The sequence below is a fragment of the Scyliorhinus canicula genome, chromosome 24, assembly GCF_902713615.1.
Source record: "Scyliorhinus canicula chromosome 24, sScyCan1.1, whole genome shotgun sequence".
Lineage (NCBI taxonomy): Eukaryota > Metazoa > Chordata > Chondrichthyes > Carcharhiniformes > Scyliorhinidae > Scyliorhinus > Scyliorhinus canicula.
In genome coordinates, this window is record NC_052169.1 from 12815448 (window position 1) to 12835825 (window position 20378).

The following is a 20378-nucleotide window of genomic DNA, read 5'->3' on the forward strand; positions in this document are numbered from 1 at the left end:
AATCGAACCCAAGTCCCTGGTGCTGTGAGACAGCAGTGCTAACCACTGCCACCGTGCCTATTATTTATGAAACAGTTTTGGACCTTTCTCATGTCTGTGGATATTGTAAACCAGTTGATAGAGATTGATTGATTTGACTAGTAATAAACACTGAACGATGTGCTGCCAGAATAATAAAAGACAAACCCACTTGTACAGTGTTTTTTTCAGTGTCTAGAAATTCCTAAATTCTAATTGTTCTGGATGCCCTGCTTAGTACAAGATGAAAAGCTTCGACAGTGTGTCTCTTTATTCAGCAATATTAAAATCTAACCAGTTTTCGTTCTTTTTTTGCACTGTGGTATTGGTGGGGGAACTACATTAAACCCTGCTGTTCTACTGTTGTTATTTGGACGTAAGTGAAATGCATAAACTGTTCTGAAATTGAGTGTAATGCCAATACTATCTCCTATTTGGCTCTTCCAGGACCAAAGAATGCCTGTTTCGAAATGTTACGAATGTTAACAGAGAAGATCGAGCATTTCGAGTGTGTAATAACTTCTGGAGCAGAGAGGTACGATGATGTAACGGTCACAGGACAGAACGGGAAATTGAAATGGCGTGACTTTAAATACCCATCATAGCAAGTTGTGAAATTGAGATTAATAAACCTGCTTATCGGAGCAACAGAAATAAAAAAACTTAGCACGATGCAGATGGAATACAATGCCATTTGTCTGAAAGATTTAAAAATAAAAATCAGATAATTTTGAAGGTTGAGATACTGGAAAGTGTTTACATTTGGAGGGACCTGGGTGTCCTCGTACATGAATGGCCGAAAGTTACATTCGGGTGCAGCAAGCAATTAGGATGGCAAATGGTGGGTTAGCATTCGTCACCAAGAGCTGGATTATACCGCATGCCATCTCTCCCCCCCCCTCCTTTCCCCAACCAGACTAAAAAGTGGGTAGTGGATTACCCGCCCCACAAAGGCCGACGGCCGGACAGCCATTTTACGAAATGGAAGCAGAATTAATTGTCGAGAGGGCCAATGTCCCACCTCAGAGAGCTGTCTGCCAATCTGATTGGCCGGCAGCTGCGTATCGCAGAACTGTTACGGCCCAGAAGGAGGCCATCGGCCCATCGTGTCTGCACCGGCTCTCCAAACGAGCACCGTGACTTAGTGCCATTCCCCTGTGATTTCCCCAGTACCCCGGCACATCTTTTCTATTCAAGTGATCATCCAATGCCCTCTTGAATGCCTCGATTGAACCCTCCTCCACCACATTTCGAGGTCGTGCGTCCCAGACCCGAAACTCTCTCAGCAAAGTTTCTTCTTTTGCAAAGCACTTTAAACCTGTCCCCCCCTCGTTCATGATCCTTTTACGAGCGGGGAGCAGTTTCTTCCCGTCTACTCTGTCCAGCCCCTTCATGATTGAAAACATCTCGATCGACCCCCCCTCTTTGTTGTCTTCTCTCTCAGGAGAACAGTCCCAACCTCTCCAATCTATCCTCATCACTGAAGTTTCTCATCCCTGGAACCACTACCTCTTCTGCACTCTCTCCAATGCGTTCACATCCTTCACTGTGGTGAACTATAGTTTCTTGGAGGGCCGAAGGGCCTGTTCCTGTGCTGTATAGTCCCAGCAGTGCGAGACTCACTAGCATCTTTTCCTGGGCAACTAGGTGAATAATAACTCTGGCCTTGCCAGCGACGCCCACATCCCGTGGAATAATCTTTTAAAAGGCCCACAGCAATGTAGTTGACTCTCAACTTTCCTCTGAAATATTTGCCACCTCTTGGCTGCCACCAGCATCCTCTAAAGGACAATTCGGGATGGGCATTATAGAGTGATGGCCTTACCAGCAAAGCCCACATCCTGAAAATAAATACCAATGTCACCCTCTCATTTTACGTTAATATTATGGAGGGCAAGATCAGAGCAGTAATAAAAGTTTGCGGCACTTTTTGCTGACGTGTAAATCAAAATACAATCAATACACGATCTTAAACGGTTAATCTACTTCAAGGATATTTATTTGCGGTACTTGATCTTTATTGGTTTATATATTTCTCACCCATTTACGTGCAAGCTTTGTTGTTTTCTTGCTGCTAGAATCCGAATTTCAAAGGACCACAGGACATAGATGACGTGATTCTGGGGATGGCTTCTCAAATTGCAGAACGGGAGGACAATATTGTGGTGTCAGATCTAAGAGGTAAAAATCTTTCAATCAGGGTTTAAAAAATAGTTGACGGGGTTAAATACGAGAGATACCAGAAACAGCAAAATTAACTGGGGCCCTTTGAGAGTCGAAAGCAAGTTAAAGATGTGCATGGAATCCCTTGGGACATGCAACTTGGCCCTACCTATTTTAGTCGTATTTGTGTGTCAGTAAACAGAATGTGTGTTAACTGCAACAGCAACTGGCTACTGCGGCAATTGGTGGTTCATAGAACATAAAATTTACAGTGCAGAAGGAGGCCATTCGGCCCATCGAGTCTGCACCGGCTCCTGGAAAGAGCACCCTACCCAAGGTTAACACCTCCATCCTATCCCCAGTAACCCCACCCAACACTAAGGGCGATTTTGGACACTAAGGGCAATTTATCATGGCCAATCCACCTAACCTGCACATCTTTGGACCGTGGGAAGAAACCAGAGCACCCGGACGAAACCCACGCACACATGGGGAGGATGTGCAGACTCCACCCAAGTCAGACAGTGACCCAAGCCGGAATCGAACCTGGGACCTTGGAGCTGTGAAGCGATTGTGCTAACCACAATGCTACCGTGGTTCACTGAGGTGCTCTCCTCCCTGGTACAAAGTGCATTAAACAGATACCCCAGAAAGCCCTATAATCCTTTTAAATGAAGCATGATGCAAGCATTGTTTAACGTTGAACGATAAAGGTTCTTTATTACTTCAAATGTGTCTCAAGAGGAAAAAAATATTTAAGATTCACCCACCCCGCTGCAGCTGTAGCAAGTGGAAAGCAATGGGTTATACTGACTGAAAATGTTGTCTGCGTAACTTGGACATAAATGGGGGCAATTTCCCCGGCCACATTACGCCTGGAGCAAATCCCGCTATGTTGGGAGAATTGCGGGAAAGCCCCAAAATGGGATTTGCACCGCGCTGAAATCAGTTCTTTCGGCTGCTCCAGCTGGCGTGATCAGGATCTCGTCCAGAACCCGATCGCAGCTCTCTTCCATTTATTTAATCTATTTTCAGAGATTAAACCAATCAGACGTTTAATGCGCAGCTCCTGGTATTCCCCCCCCCCCCCCCACACCCCCACAAACCCACCCCCACCCAAGCGGGAATTGACCCGGGTGTAAATCATGACTGGTCCTAAAAGTGGGGACCAGGCACCAGAGGCACTGTGAAGCAAGTGGGTGTATACCCTCTCTTTATTTACCTCCAGGGGCAGAGATGGGGGGTCTGTGGGGTCTTGGGCTGACTATAGAGGCTCAGGCCGAGGGTCTTTCCCAGGAATGGGGCCTTGTGGCAAATCTTTCCTCTATAGCCTTGAAACAAATAAACTCTCTTCCAGAATGTCAATATCAATGAGCTGTTGGATGAAGGTAAAGTCTTCCTTTTGATGTGTTGAAAACCGTGAAGTGCTTTGTTCACATCAGTTCCGTTCCCTTTAACTTTTTCAAGCCTTTGGGATTACTGAGAAGCCTAAAAGCTTTGAACCGCATTATTTAGCATTCAATTTCACAGTTCATTGCCTTTTACAAGCCTCTGATTAACAGGTCCAGGCTATTTCAAAGGAAGGTTGGGCCTTTCTCGGCTTTGATAGCTCGTCACAGTCCATTACTTGAAGTGCTTCCCCTTTTGAGCAGATGTGGTCAGCATGGTAGTACAAGTGCTAGCACTGTGGCTTCACCAGGATCCTAGGTTCGATTCCAGGCTTGGGTCACTGAGCGGAGTCTGCACGTTCTCCGTGTCTGAGTGGGTTTCCTCCGGGTGCTCCGGTTTCCTCTCATAGTCCAAAGACGTGCAGGTTAGATGGCTTGGCCATGATAAATTGCCCATAGTGAGCAAAAAAAGGTTCTGGGGGATAGGGTGGAGGTGAGGGCTTAAGAGAGTCAGTGCAGACTCGATTGGGCTGAATGGCCACCTTCTGCACTGTATGCTCTATGTTATTTCGAACTGCAGTTTGTTTCTGCTGGGGTTTCCTCTGTTCTGAAGTCCTTCCTCGAAAGACAGGTGTTTTGAACTGAGTACTGCCCCAACATCCAGGCAGTGTCAAATTGGCAGTGCCACCTGTGACAGCAGTGCCCTGGCTTGGCAACTTCCCCATGGCAACATCTCAAGCCAATCAGAAGCAACTAATCAACCATTCAGCGCCTTTTTCTCATGCAGTGCATATACTGTTTCTTTTGAAATCTGACATTGTTGCCTTTGCCTCTGCCCTGCTCAGTGCAAGATGAAAAGCTTCGACAGTGGTCTCTTATTCAGCAATATTAAAATCTAACCAGTTTTCATTCTTTTTTGGCACTGTGGTATTGGTGTGGAACTACATTAACCCTGCTGTTCTACTGTTGTTATTTGGCTTTTTTAAATAGCATGCAGTCTTGCTAATGAGGTACTTACCTATTACAGATTACATGTATGGACCTCTGAGGTTTACAAGATCAGACTTGGTTGCTCTCGATATCCAAAAGGGGAGAGACAGTGGTCTTCAAGTTACAACCAAGCTCGTCGACTGTTTGATCTCCAGCCGATTACTAACTGGTCAAATATCAACACTCGCCTCCACAGTGAGAATCCAGAGGTCAGATTACTGCTGACTCCTGTCGTTGAAAAGAATAAACATTGCTAAATGAAAAGCAATGTGCCTGTTTTAAATGCAATTCTCCACAGAGAGAAAAGCACCAGTGAGACATCTGCCTCTTAATGCAATAATTGTCCATAATAGGGGCTGGTTTATCTCACTCGGCTAAATTGCGGCTTTTAAAAAGCAGGCCAAGCAGGCCAGCAGCACGGTTCGATTCCCGTACCAGCCTCCCTGGACAGACACCGGAATGTGGCGACTTGGGGCTTTCACAGTAACTTCATTGAAGCCTATTGAAGTGACAGTAGGGCGATTTTCATTACTATTCCACTACTACATCAATTTGAAAAGCACGGGAAAGTCGCCCTTTCCTTGGATCTCAAGATTACGAATGCATCAACCCCCTTGCCTCTGCTTTCTTAGAATGTGCCTCGTGAAGACCATTCAGCCCATTGTGCCTATGCTAGCTCTTTGAAGGAGCTGTTAATTTAGCCCCACACCCTCACTCTTTCCCCGTCCGCCCTGCAATATTTTCCATTTCCAGTGCATATTCAATTTGTCTTGAACGTTTCTTTTAATTAAGGGGCAATTTAGCGTGGCCCAAATCCACCGATCCTGCACATCTTTGGGTTGTGGGGGTGAGACCCACGCAGACACGGGGAGAATGAGCAAGCTTCACACGGACAGAGACCCGGGGCCGGGATTTGACCCGGGTCCTCGGCACCGTGAGGCAGCGGTGCTAACCACTGTGCCACCATGCCGCCCTCTGTTCTTGTCAGTTACTATTAAATCTGCTTCCAGTCCCTTCCAGGCAGACATTTCCAGATCATCACCCTCAGTGTTAAATAAAGATAGTTGTCATCTCCCCTATGGTTCTGGGGGGGGGAGGGGGGTGGTGTGGGGGGGGGGGGAGTGAGAGAGCAGGCTGGACAGAAGGTCTGCCTCAATGCTCCGGCACAGTGTTTGAATAGAACATACAGTGCAGGAGGCCATTCGGCCCATTGAGTCTGCACCGCCCCACTTAAGCCCTCCCTTCCACCCTATCCTCGTAACCAATAATCCCTCCTAACCTTTTTGGGTCACTAAGGGCAATTCATCACGGCCAATCCACCTAACCTGCATGTCTTTGACTGTGGGAGAAAACCGCAGCATCCGGAGGCAATCCACGCAGACACGGGGAGACGTGCAGATTCCGCCACAGTGACCTAGCTATTATTTTCAAAATAAATTTGAAAATTAATAAAACAAAAAATTCCAGTTCTCACCCCTCTCATTCTCCCACTCACACCCTACGCCCCATCTATGCCAACTCATGCCTCCCAACCATCTGCCCATGGTTTCTCAACCCCCATGCCAACTTAGTGGCAACACGGTCAATGCGTGTGCCTCACCCACCATCCATTTCCCTTACCCCCTCCATGTCAACTCACCTAGTATGCTTGGACACTTCTTTGACAGCTTCGACACTCCTTGACAGCTTCAACACTTTCTTGATGGTTTTAACATCTGAACAGTCGTTTAACGTGGGTTTGTGCAAAAATGGTGCATCATCTGTTTACTTGTAACAATCCGAAAGGGAGCTTTACTTCTCGCAAAGGCATCCCAGGACCCTATCCAAAGGGATACCTTACCATTCCAAGGGATACTGGCTATCCAAAGAATGCACCAAGTTCAGATCTCTCCTTATCTGGTCTAACCTTCACACTCTGGGTTTCACACACCTGGCCTACCAAAATCCTATAAGAGGCAGCGGCGAATAGTGCTTGCACAAAACCTGGCCCTTCTCCACTTTTGCCCCGGCGAATTCGGGAAATGCCAGATTAGGAGGTGGGTCTTAGAAGTTTTGACCATTTCTGGACCTAAGTCTTCCTGATTTACATTGCTTTCAGCACCTATTGTCCACGCCCGCAATGCTGTTCCACATCATGCCCGTGGGCCACTTCATCAAGGCTCCTCAGCAGAATCGTGCCCCCCCCCGCCAAAGCGGAATAGTTGAAGCGGAAAAGTGAATTAAATGAATGAATAAACAGAGTGAGGGAAGCTATTTCCATTTGTGTCGGCTCTAGCTACATGGTGGTACTTCTGAAGCAGAAACCCATGAGTTAAGTTCCAATCCAGGGAATTGAGCACAAACTCCAGTATGACACCAAATCTGGCACAGTACTGAGGGAATGCTGCACTGTCTGGGGAGGGCGGGGGAGGTGGGTCAGATCAGCTGTTAAAACGAAGCCTCATCTGCTCCCTCTGATGGGAGATCCCATGGCATTTTAGGAGATCCCATGGCATTTTAGGAGATCCCGTGGCATTTTAGGTTCCCACGTCAATAGCATTCATATATTCACACTCTTGGGTATGTAACAAATGAATCATTTTGCTGATCTTCCTTGACTGGTGTATTGTCTCTCCTGTACCCCAGCTCTTCAACCAGTTGGCAGCACTGTACAAGAACGATATTTCCAAACTGGAGATGCTGGTTGGAGGCTTTCTGGAAAGTGGTGGCGACTCCGAGCGACTCTTCCCCATCCTCATCAGAGACCAGTTTGAACGCATACGGGACGGAGACAGATTCTGGTTCGAAAATACCAAGAACGGGTGAGCAGCGGCCACGTTTGTTTGTTCTTCCCGCTTGGCAGGTCAATTAGTGAGGGCTGTTCGTAAGGAGCGATAAACCTTCCGATGACCCACTCTGGAGAGAAGGTAGCAGTCGGGCAGAACTGCTGACACTGCTCCAGATGTAAAACTCAACAGATGAGACGCTTTCAAACAAAACAACATGGTCATCAGGGTGCCCTCTGGTGCCGCTGTCTTCAAAGTTGGTGGAAAATCTAGAGAAGGATGTTAATTCTGACACTCTCCTCAGGAGTCACCTTACTCCCCAACAATCCAGCAGCCTAATCTTGAACTCGAGAAAGGAGTTTCTGCCTGGTTGATGTTGGTCTTTTTAAAAAATCAGTAAAGATTCTTTAGTACTCCAGTCTTTGAAGGAATACATTGATAAAGTACAGAATATGACATTTTGAGGAGTGCCTTTGACAAGTGACATCGTAATTCGTTCCTCGTAGGCGATTGTGTATTTTTCTTCGACAAGAGCTTTTTACTATATTTGATGCCTATTATAATCCACACGCTACTTTCAAGGAATAGCATTTTTTGCGTGAGAGCCAGTGGTTGAATTCGGGAGCATTTGCTGTAAAGCTTTTGACTTTTTGCTGTTTCGGGGCTGGTTTAGCACAGTGGGCTAAACAGCTGGCTTGTAATGCAGAACAATGCCAGCAGCGCGGGTTCAATTCCCGTAGCGGCCTCCCCAAACAGGCGCCAGAATGTGGCGACTCGGAGCTTTTCACAGTAACTTCATCGAAGCCTACTCGTGGCAATAAGCGATTATTATTATTATTAACTGAGAGATTTGGCTACATGCACAGCTTGAACATTGACACGTCTGCATAACAGATGCAATTGTGAACAGATCCTATTACCTGGTGTATCTGTCCATACATCTAGCATCAATTGGAGTAGGGAGTCTGAAACAGGAGGCTAGTAAGAAAAAGAGTGTAGGTGTAGGAATGTGGACGCACAATCTCAGTGACAATTAAAAGGGGTGCTCATTGACCGGCTGATAACCTATAAATTGTATCTCCTCTAGACTTTTCACACCAAGCGAACTTGAAGCCATTTTGAACACTAAATATGCTGATGTGTTGCTGGTGACAACAAATGCAGAGCCTCAGAATATTCAGCGTGATGTTTTCTACTTGAAGGACGGTAAGCAGCATGTGCAGAGGCAAACCAGTCCTTCAGCAGTCAGCTAACAGGAGGCAAGATGTTAATTTAAACATCTAACAACAGTTAGACTCTGGAGTCCTGTAAACAGAAAGGCAAAACTGACATCTGTTGCAAGGTTTGGTTAGTCCCAGAAATGGATACATTTCCTCTTCAGTTGTCTGGAAATGTGCAGCTCCAACAACACTCAATGAGCTCGACACCACCCAGAACAAAGCACGACGCTCAATTGGCACCCCATCCACCATCTTGAACATTTGGCCTCTCTGCTGTCCATGTACTATTAATCACTGTGTATGGCAATTGCGAGTAAAACATGTGACATTGATTATCCTATAAAGGGGCAGCAGGATGGCGCAGTGGTTAGCACTACTGCCTCGTGGCGCCGAGGACCCAGGTTCGATCCCGGCCCAGGGTCATTGCCCGTGTGGAGATTCCACATTCTCTCTGTGTCTGTGTGGGTCTCGCCCCTCACAACCTAAAGATGTGCAGGGTAGGTGGATTGGCCACATTAAATTGCCCCTTAATTGGAAAGAAAAGTATTGTCCACTCAAAACTTATAAAAAGAAAAGATTATCCGACAAATGCAGACAGCTGGAACATTTTGGTGTGAGAGATTCTTGTGGCTTAGTATCTGTGAGGGAGTGCCTTACAAGACCAGACTGGGCGTCACAGTAGCATGGTGGTTAGCACTGTTGCTTCATCGCGCCAGGGTCCCAGGTTCAATTCCCGGCTTGGGTCACTGTCTGTGTGGATTCTGCACATTCTCCTCAAGTCTGCATGGGTTTCCGCCGGGTGCTCCGGTTTTCTCCCACAGTCCAAAGATGTGCAGGTTAGGTGGATTGGCCATGCTAAATTGCCCTTAGTGTCAAAATAAAGTTGAGTGGTGTTACTGGGTTGCAGTGATAGGCTGGATATGTAGGCTTAGGTAAGATGCTCTTTCCAAGGGCCGGTGTAAACTCGATGGGCCGAATGGCGTCCTTCTGCACTGTAAATTCTATGATAATTCTATGATTCTTCCATCTTGGGACCTTGTTGTAAGTAACAAATGGTAGTGGAGGATGAACCTTAAGTTTGATGATTGACTGCTGTATATGAAGCCTTTTGTCACAATCCTCTGAGGTAAAGCAAATGTGCTGTTGCTGACAATGTAAGTCACAGAGTGGCGGAAGTACGGTGCAAGATTGCAAGTTTGTGACTGTCCAGCTGTTATTTTCTGATTCTGAACCATGTCAGTGATGGATTGTGCATAACCTCACACTTTTCCACATTGTATTCCATCTGTCACTTCTTTGCCCACTCTCCTAGTCTGTTAAAGTCCTTCTGCAGCCCCCCCTGCTTCCTCAATCCTACCTGTCCCTCTACATATCCCTGTATCAATGTCGATGTTCCTTCACTGTCGCTGGGCGAAAAGCCTGGAGCTTCCTCCCTAACAGCGCAGCGGGTGTACCTACACCTCATGAAGTGCAGCGGTTCAAGAATTCAGCTCACCACCTCCTCCTCACGGGAAATTAGGGATGGGCAATAAAATGCTGGCCTGGCCAGCACTGCCCACTTCTCGTGAAAGAATAAAAATAACATTTTCTATTTGCATATCGTCATGTCCAATGTATAAAAGGAAAATAAGTGTAGACATTGTGTCACAGCATCAGTACTCTAATCTTTAAGATGCCACATGAATGCAGAGTTCATTTACCAAGACATTCTGCAACTATTCGATTGTTTTATTTATATTTTGATACTCTTAACGGGATAACATTTAGAAAAGTGATCCTCACGCACGTCCGTCTGAATATTTTGAAAAATCGAAGCAATTCCTGCGTTGGTATGTTTAAGAAGTGTTTCATCGCAATTCCCTTACTAATTCTTATTTTTTATGCCTGCAGGTGACCCATGTGTTCAACCCAAGCAGCTGGATGATACTGACCTGGAGCCCTGTGTAAAAGTCAGCACAATGCATTATTTTAAAGGCAGCGGAGCAGGCTTTGGAATCCTTATTGTGGCACTTTGTTGCTTCCCCTTAGGTTTGTACATGTGGGGCTGGATTATTCGTTTGGGAGGCTAAGTGCTGATGCCAGCGGAGCATGTGTGATCTTTTACCACCGCAAAATAGGCGTGAAACCCTCACCGCTTCCAGTGGTACCGGTGAGGGGCTAGCACCGGCGCCGACTGAAACCCCCGCCGTCCGTGCCGAAAATGGCCGGGTTCCAGCCGCGACGTACAACATGGCGCCGGCTCCAGCTGTGGCGATCCCAACCTGCCAATCGCGGCCCCACAGCCCACCCCCTGGCCACCCCCCACCAGTCCCCCCAGCCCTTGTAGAGCCCCCCCCCCCCCCCCCCCCGGCCAGCGGCATGGATCCCGACAGAGTGTGGCGACACCGGACGCAGTCCGCAGCCGTCACGTCGGGTTCCCGCACAGTTGGGATCACACGTGGCCCACGCCATCGGGAACTGGGCATATCGGAGGCAGCTTGAATATTGTCCAGGCCTTGCTGCATACAGGCGCGGATAGCTTCAGTGTGTGAGGAATCACGTATGGTACTGAATATTGTGCAGGCATCTGCTAACATCCCCTTTTCTCCCTTCATAATGGAGGCAAAGTCATCAGTGAAGCAGTGGTTCCTGGTACACTACCCTAAGGAACTCCGGCGGCGATGTCCCGACACTTAGGATCTTGATAGCGAAGGCATAGCCACCAGTGGAGGAACGATTACAATCTGGGATTCACACGAGTCTAGAATTATTTACCTGAGGAAGGAGCAGTGCTCCGAAAGCTAGTGATTTGAAACAAACCTGTTGAACTTTAACCTGGTGTTGTAAGACTTCTTACTGTGCTCACCCCAGTCCAACTCCGGCATCTCCACATCATAGAATTATGGGAGGGCAGATATTTGGGAATGTTGTAGGGCTGGAGGAAATTGCAGAGGGGGGCGGTGGGGAAAGCAAGCGAGGTGAATGCAAGAATGAGAATTTTTAAATCAAGGCGATGCTTGGCTGAGAGCTGAAGTAGGCCATCGGGCTAAATTTGAACTTTTCAGTGAAGAATTCTGAATCACTACACTGTGCGTGTGAATTCAGAACTTCGCTTTTTGGATCTTTGGACTTAGCAGTTTTGATCCACACTTTATAATAATATTAATTCCAGGTACTCACCTGTTCAATGCGACCCCTCAGGTTTTGAGATAATGGGCGGGATTCTCTGGCCAATGGGCGGGATTCTCTGGCCCCTCCAGCCGCGTGTTTCTCTCACCGCGTCATTACACTGGCGGCGTGATACCTCCCACCATTGGCAATGGGATTTCGCATTGAAACCACCCCACGGTGCATTGAAACCTGGGGGACGCGGGTGCGCTGCCAGTGGGAACAGGGAATCCCAATGGCTGAAGAATTCCAGCAAATATCAAATAGTTGGGGTTTGTCTAGATTCAAAACAGTCCAACTTGGGTCGCATTGGATTCGAAAAGAACTTTACAATTCATAGAATTACTCCAGAAAACCAGGAGCTGAAGGGTGGGACTGAAGCTAACCTTTACACTTTGACAAGCATGCACCGCCAGAACCAACAACCACATTATTAGTCTCCTGCCTATTTATAGGTGGAGCTTGGCCTGAGATAATTCACACCTCTTTAACCTGCAATTATCCCTCACTCCAGCCGCACCGTAAAGACTTAATTACCTGCAAAGGCTCGCATTCAAAGTATCATCTTGCATCATTGACTTTGTCTATATATGTGTTTGTGGAACCCACGTCTTCACTCACCTGAGGAAGGAGCTACCCTCCAAAAGCTAGTGATTACGAACAAACCTGTTGGACTTTAACCTGGTGTTGTAAGACTTCTTACTGTGCTCGCCCCAGTCCAACGCCGGCATCTCCACACCATCTATAAAGCGCAAGTGAATCCCCAGATAAAGTCCGCTACCATAACACAATTAAATACTCGACTGTGCAATTATTATTGATCTCTGCGTTAATACAACATGATAAATTATGTTTTTTTTTATTACCAGCGGCTTTGTTACTGGCGTTCTCTGTATCTGCTATTCGAAAGAAAGAAAAGAAAAAAGTGCAGAAAAAAAGAGTTTCTGTGAAGACGTCAGCGGCTTCAGGAAATAATATCCGAGGTATGAATTATAAAATTGCAAAATAAAATATTTTATGTGGTAGAGTTGCAACTTAGACTACTGATTAGACCTTCTCGTTGCTAATCATGGATGAATGGTTTCACTTCACTTTTGAATTTACAAAAACGGCGTGTTCTGCTGGCTGAGGGAGTCAACGGCTGTGGAGCGGGCAGGCAGGAAAATGGAATCAAACTGATCAGCCATGATCTTATTGAATGATGGAGCATGCTCGAAGGGCTGAATGGCCTTCTCCTGCACCGAAGTCCTGCGTTCCATTTAATGGAGGCAGTTCCCCAAAATATTGCAAACGTTTTGAGATGCCAGATAGCTGTGGACTCTATTATAACCCCACCCCCTCCCCAAAACACTGAACATAAATGACTTGTCAATAAATGCAGCAATGTAATAGGAACAAAGAATAAATATAAACATCACCATTTCTATTATTGGGCAGGCAAGATGAAAAACGCCAGATTTGAAGAGGCGGCTGCTCACGCTTGCCTCCATTTTATCAATGGCTTCGGTGGCCATTACATCCCCTCTGATTTCTCACAGCTTACAAACGTTCAGATCCCACATGTTCTTCATCAATCTACATGCCCACTGTGTTGAAATCCAGGCTGTTAGAATTCTATTAGGATTCATATCTTTCTCATATAATCTACAAGCTCATAACATTTTGATGTAACATTTGGATAGAGGATTGGCTGACTGGCAGAAGGCAGGGAGTGGGGATAAAGGGGTTTTTATCAGGATGGCAGCCAGTGACTAGTGGTGTGCCTCACGGGTCTGTTCTGGGACCACAGCTTTTCACAATATACATTAATGATCTGGAAGAAGGAACTGAAGGCACTGTTGCTAAGTTTGCAGGTGATACAAAGATCTGTAGAGGGACAGGTAGTGTTGAGGAAGCAAGGGGGCTGCAGAAGGATTTGGAAAAGCTAGGGAGAGTGGGCAATGACGTGGCAAATGAAATACAATATGGAAAAGTTTGAGGTTATGCACTTTGGAAGGAGGAACTTAGGCATAGACTATTTTCTAAATGGGGAAATGCTTAGGAAATGCTTCGAAAGGTCCATTCACAAGAATGATCCCTGGAATGAAGAACTTGTCGCATGAGGAACGGTTGAGGACTCTAGGTCTGTTCTCTTTGGAGTTTAGAAGGATGAGGGGGGATCTTATTGAAACTTGCAGGATACTGCGAAGCCTGGATAGAGTGGATGTGGAGAGGATGTTTTCACTTGTAGGAAAAACAAGAACCAGAGGACACCATCTCAGACTAAAGGGACGATCCTTTAAAACAGAGATGAGGAGGAATTTCTTCAGCCAGAGGGTGGTGAATCTGTGGAACTCTTTGCCGCAGTAGGCTGTGGAGGCCAAATCACTGAGTGTCTTTAAGACAGAGATAGATAGGTTCTTGATTAATAAGGGGATCAGGGGTTATGGAGAGAAGGCAGGAGAATGGGGATGAGAAACATATCAGCCATGATTGAATGGCGGAGCAGACTCGATGGGCGGAGTGGCTTAATTCTGCTCCTATGTCTTATGGTTCTCCCAACCTCCACTTCTTAATTTGTCTAACATACAAACATATGAATTAGAAGCAGGACTAGGTGACTCAGCCCATTAAGCCTGCTCTGCCAGTCAATAAGATCATGGCTGACCTGATTGTAACCTCAACCCCACAATCCTGCCCAACCACGATAATCTTTCACCTCCCCCACCCCCCCTTGTTCATCAAGAATCTATCCAGCTCTGCTTTAAAATATTTAAAGGCTCAGCCTCCACTGCCATTTGAGGAAGAGAGTTCCAGAAACTCATGACCTTCTGAGGGAAACAAATTCTCCTCATCTCTGCCTGAGATGAGCAATCCCTCATTTTTAAACAGTGACCCCCTGACTCTATATTCTAGGACAAGAGGAAACATCCTCTCCACATCCACCCTGTCAATCACGCTCGGGACCTTAAAGGTTTCAATCAAGTCGCCTCTTACTCTTCCAAACTCTAGTAGATACAAACCTAACCTCGACAACCTACCCTCATAAGACACCCTACCCATTCCTGGTATCGGTCTGGTAAATCTTCGCTGAACTGCTTCTAATGCATTTACACCTTTCCTTAAATAAGGATGCCAATACTATACATTCATTGTCTCCTCTTTCCAACCAGTACAGTATCCTGGACCACGAATAAAGCCAAGGCTTACGCTGACTGATTAAGCCAAATTCTCTTTTAGCTACATGGGATTCCAGAATTTGTATCAGTGCTGTGAGGACCCAATTCTAAGATAGTAATTTTCCGGCAAACATTCCACTTGTGTTACTTTCATAGAATCCTTACAGTGCAGAAGGAGGCATTTCGGCCCATCAAGTCTGCACCGGCCCATCAAGTCTGCACCGACCCTCTCAAAGAGCACTCCACCCAAGCTCACTCCCCCACCCTAACCCAATAAACCCTGAACCTAACCTACACGTCTTTATTGGACACTGAGAGGCAATTTAAACATAGAACAGTACAGCACAGTACAGGCCCTTCGGCCCACGATGTTGTGCCGACTATTGATCCTAATCTAAGATCAACCTAACCTACACCCCTTCAGTTCACTGCTGTGCATGTACCTGTCCAAGAGTCGCTTAAATGTCCCTAATGACTCTGACTCCACCACCTCCGCTGGCAGTGCATTCCACGCACCCACCACTCTCTGTGTAAAGAACCTACCTCTGATATCTCCTTTATACCTTCCTCCAATCACCTTAAAATTATGTCCCCTTGTGACAGTCATTTCCACCCTGGGGGAAAGTCTCTGGCTATCCACTCTATCCATACCTCTCATCACCTTGTACACCTCTATCAAGTTACCTCTCTTCCTTCTTCGCTCCAGTGAGAAAAGCCCTGGCTCCCTCAACCTTTCTTCATAAGACATGTCCTCCAGTCCAGGTAGCATCCTGGTAAATCTCCTCTGTGCCCTCTCCAAAGCATCCACATCCTTCCTATTTAGCATGGCCAATCCACCTAACCGGCACATGTTTGCACTGTGGGAGGAAACCCGCGCAGACATGGGGAGAATGTGCAAACTCCACGCAGACAGTGGCCCAAGGCCAGAATTAAACCCGGGGTCCGTCGTGCTGTGAGGCAGCAGTGCTAACTACTGTAGCTATATCAAAAAACAGAATTTCCTCCACTAATCTATCAAGTCCACATTATAGCTCGAGGTATGAATTATGTTCTAATTCCATTGTATAATTGGCATGGTGGGGCAGCACGGTGGTGCACTGGTTAGCACAGCTGCCTCACGGCACCGAGGTCACAGGTTTGATTCCAGCTCTGGGTCATTGTCTGTGTGGGGTTTGCACATTCTCCCCGTGTTTGCGTTGGTTTTGCCCCCACAACCCAAAGATGTGCAGGGTAGGTGGAGTGGCCAAATTGCTAAATTGCCCCTTAATTGGAAAAAGATAATTGGCTACTCTAAATTTATAAAAAATATATATATTTGGCATGGTAATGGAGCATAGTGAAATTTATTTGACTTGAAGGAAGTTTTTTTTGACTGAGCGACACGTTCTCAAATCTTCACAACGCATGGTGTAAATGGCCCCACTGCCTATATAATGTGTGGTCCGTTATCGTGTGAGCTGGTGACAGTTCTTTATCATTGTCCTAGTTCTACAGACTTCAATGGAGACATCTTTTTGAGACCAAACTTTTTTTTTTATCTTCTCCATTGACTGCCGTTGAGTTCTTAAAAAAAAAAGGCTTTGTATATTTGTTAATGGAATCAAATTGCACGACATTCGTCATTCACTCCCGTCTCGACTTCAGTGAGCCATTCATTGCTTGTTCCTAATGTTCGCAAAAAAGTAGAGGTGATGTTGTCAAATGGTTCGTGCCCATTTTGGAGAATTGAGCAAAATATGCCCTTATTTAGGACAAATGTGTCCTTCATTAACGCAATCCACGGGCAGGTTCTCCAGCCTCCCAGCCATGTGTTTCTTTTGTCATGTGAGAGTACCTTTAAGAAATGGGCGTTTAAGAAATGTACCTTTAAGAAATGGGTGTTTATCAGTGATGTCAGAGTGTGGGTGGAGCTGGGCTGTCTGTCAGCTTTTTACTTTTGTTTTAGGCTGTTTGCTGCAGGGTGTGTTATAGTTTCGTTTTCAGTGTTGGAGCTGAAGCCAGACAGCAGGTGTACTGTTGATCTCTCTGCCATGAAAAGACTATCTCTTGATCATTTGGTGAATTCAGAATTATAAATGTTTTCAGTCGTTAATGTAAACCTGATGTGCTTCTGTTAAAAGGTGTTTCTTCTGTCTTCTGGATGTTGTTTGGGAAGTTATTAAGGATTACTTAGTGTTGTATTCTTTGAGGGTTGTATTTGAATTAATGGTTGCTAAAATGTTCACTGTATGTTTCAAAAAGGTTAATTTGAGTTCATAGAATAAACGTTATTTTGCTTTAAAAATTACTTTTCCATTTCTGCTGTACTACACCTGTAGAGTGGGCCGTGTGCTCCCCATACCACAATCTATTAAAAGTTGTGGGTCAGGTGAACTCCATGATACACTTTGGGGTTCTCTAAACTCTGGCCCATAACACTTTCTTAGAGGCGGGAGCCAGCGCGGCATTTGCTGGCGGAGGGATTCTCTGCTCCCGCTGCCCCCGTCATTGGAAATTCCCATTGAGGCCACCCCACGTTGTCGGGAATCCTAAGGGTGGGGATGTGGTGCCAGCGGGGCCAGAGAATACCGTCGCCAGCGAATGGCCGGAGAATTCACATATGTCACATTTTCCGCGGATCATTGAGATTCAAACTTGTCATCCAATAAATCAGCACTTTGGCATTTGCGCGCAGGTGATGGGCATTAGTTGGAATTTCATTTGAGCGCATATAAATTTTATAAAGACTTATTGATTCAGTGGGATGGTTGGGTTAGGAGGTACATACTTATAATATTTGACTCTGTAAATAAATGTAAGACTGAGGAAATATTGACAATTGGTACAACCCTTCTGGCTATCTGAGTCATATTAACAAAACTCTACTGTTTACTTCAACATAGCTCTGTAGAGAACCTTTTGCATTTTTCATGTTGAATGGCATTGCCAAGTTACAGATGACATGTGTCCGCACCCACTGAAAATTGGTTTCGGAACCATGCATGTTCCCTTTACTTGAAACAATCATGCCAGCAGAAAGACCTGAAGAGATATTGACTTGGCCCGAGAATTGAAAGGACAGTGTTCTGAACCCTTATGTATTATAAACCTTTAACTACTAAACTTTCACCAAAATAGGTTATTATTTTTAGGCATTTTGAGGGTGAGCCCTGCACCTTAGTACCAGTAAAAATAGGAAAATGGGGCAGGCAGTATTGTATGTTCTGATGTTCCAACAAAGCTTTTCTGGTTGTCCATTAATTTACGTTGACAGAAAAACTGGGAGGCATCTTCACTGGAATTATATTCCTCCTTGCTTACTCTTCCCCAATTCACTAACCCCCACCCCCGCTACCCAATAACCTACAAGTACATGGACAGGAAAACTCTATCCTCTCTTATTTTGGGACATGATTCCATGTTCCGTTGTCTAGATGTTGACATGTTAAGAAGGTCTTCTGTTATCGTCTGTAATCTTCCTCACCTGATGTACGTTCTCGCATTGCATTTAGTTTCTGAGTGGCAAGGGCCCAAGGAGCCACTCCGGCCTGTCACCGTTATCTTTGACACAGAGAAGTGCATTAAAGTCATGGACAGCAAACGGGCTCTTATCCGAAACATCAACCTGTGTAACGGGGGCTTTACTGATATTATTCAATCCACCAATAATGGAGAAAAAGCGTTGATGCTGAAGGTTCCCAAGGAATATGATCTGGTAAGCAAGATCTCAGCCTTGCAGTGCACTTGTTTGTCTCTGAATGTTGTTTTTAGTTTTCAAGAGCTCCCGCCTCCCCGTGGTGGTTCGGTTGCGCGCTACCAACCGTTACACAACTGGGCGTTCCAAGATTTGATTTGCCTGCTGACCGACATTGTGCTCAGATCGCTTCAAAGCCTCACCCTTTCCGATTTCTGTAACGGCCTCGAGATCTTCAACTCTCCGAGGACTCCTGCCATTATTAAATCCTGGTTTCCCGTGCATCCTCAATTTACTTTGCTCCATTACTGGTTACTTTGTTCCTAAACTCTGGAATTCCTTCCTTAAAACTTCTCATCTCCTCATCTTCTCTTCTTTAGGATGCTCGTTAAAACCTACATCTCTCTCCCCCCCCCCCCCCCCCCCCTTGTCCCAAACTAATATATCCTTAAAAGACTCAGGACAGGATTTTCCGACAGCGGAGGCGGGCTGCCATTGGGCGCCAGCGGGATCTCCCGTCACGCAGATGTTGAGAGCGTTTTGCGTGGTTCGCATCCTCCGTTGCCGGGGAACTGAGGTGGCAGGGAGTGTGTTTGTGGGGGGGGGGGGGGGGGGGGGGCAGGGAGAACAGCGCATTCAGCGGGACAGGAAGATCCCGCTGGTGGGAAAGGCCGGCAACCTGAGCGATCGGCGTCAAAATTTGGTTGAGCGTTCTCCTTTGAAGCAACTTGAGGTTTTCAACTCTGTTTAAAGGCTCCGTATAATTGAAAGTTGTTGGTCAAGTTTGACCCTGCCGAGTCTCAACAGGTTTCATTAAAGGGGGCAGCAGTATGGTCCCATATCCTGATTTCCTTCAATTGAAGTCTGTTGGAAGATCAATATGAGCCGGTACAGATAACTTTAAGAGTCTGCAAGTCAGGAAGAAGAAGCAGGTCGCTATCATAAAAAAAAAGGAAATGTGGGCTGGGGTAGACCACTCGGCTCCTCGAGTCTGCTCCACAATTCGATATGGTAATGGCTGATACATTACCTTGTTATAATAATAATCTTTATTGTCACAAGTAGGCTTACATTGCAATGAAGTTACTGTGAAAACCCCCTAGTCGCCATATTCCGGCGCCTGAGAATTCAGAATGTCCAAATTACCTAGCAGCACGTCTTTCGGGACTAGTGGGAGGAAACCGGAGCACCCGGAGGAAACCCATGCAGACACGGGGTGAACGTGCAGACAGTGACCCAAGCCGGGAATCGACCCTGGGACCCTGGAGCTGTGACGCCACGGTGCTAACCACTGTGCTACCGTGCTGCCCTAACTCAACTCCACTTTCCCACCCACCACCCCCACCCCTCTCCCTTTCCCTTGATTCCCTGGAGAGACCAATTATCTATTGTCATGCTCAACGATACCCGCAACATGCTGGGATAGGCAATCCAAAGGTTCACAACCAGAAATTATTGTTAAAAATGCCGACAAGTCGAAGCTGGATGAAGTCAAAATTATTCTCAACTGCCACACCTTCCAGCTTGAGCAACTGATTACCAATTAACCCAAGGCCATAATACCAACATGTTCACTGTGCTTAGGCTCTGTAGCTCAGAAAGGGCCACTTTCTTGCGGGAATGCGTGGTAAAGGGAACAATAGCGTGCAACTAGAACACAGAGTTTAATAAACATTGAAGTTCCAAGGGTTCGCCCAGAAGGCCCATGATTGTATCTAAATAAACTTTGTCATTAATCTTTGTAGCAAATTCTACTCATTGTTTGATTAGGGACCAGTCCTGCCTTTCCTGGGAATCAATCTGGCCAATTGGCGTGCTTTGCTGAGCTCCATAAAATGTAGAAGTGACGGCTTATT

General features: G+C 46.2%; 1 pseudogene; it reads left to right on the plus strand.

Moving 5' to 3' along the window:
• The window catches only part of LOC119956811, a 115900-nt pseudogene that overhangs the window by 36112 nt on the left and 59410 nt on the right, over positions 1–20378 (plus strand).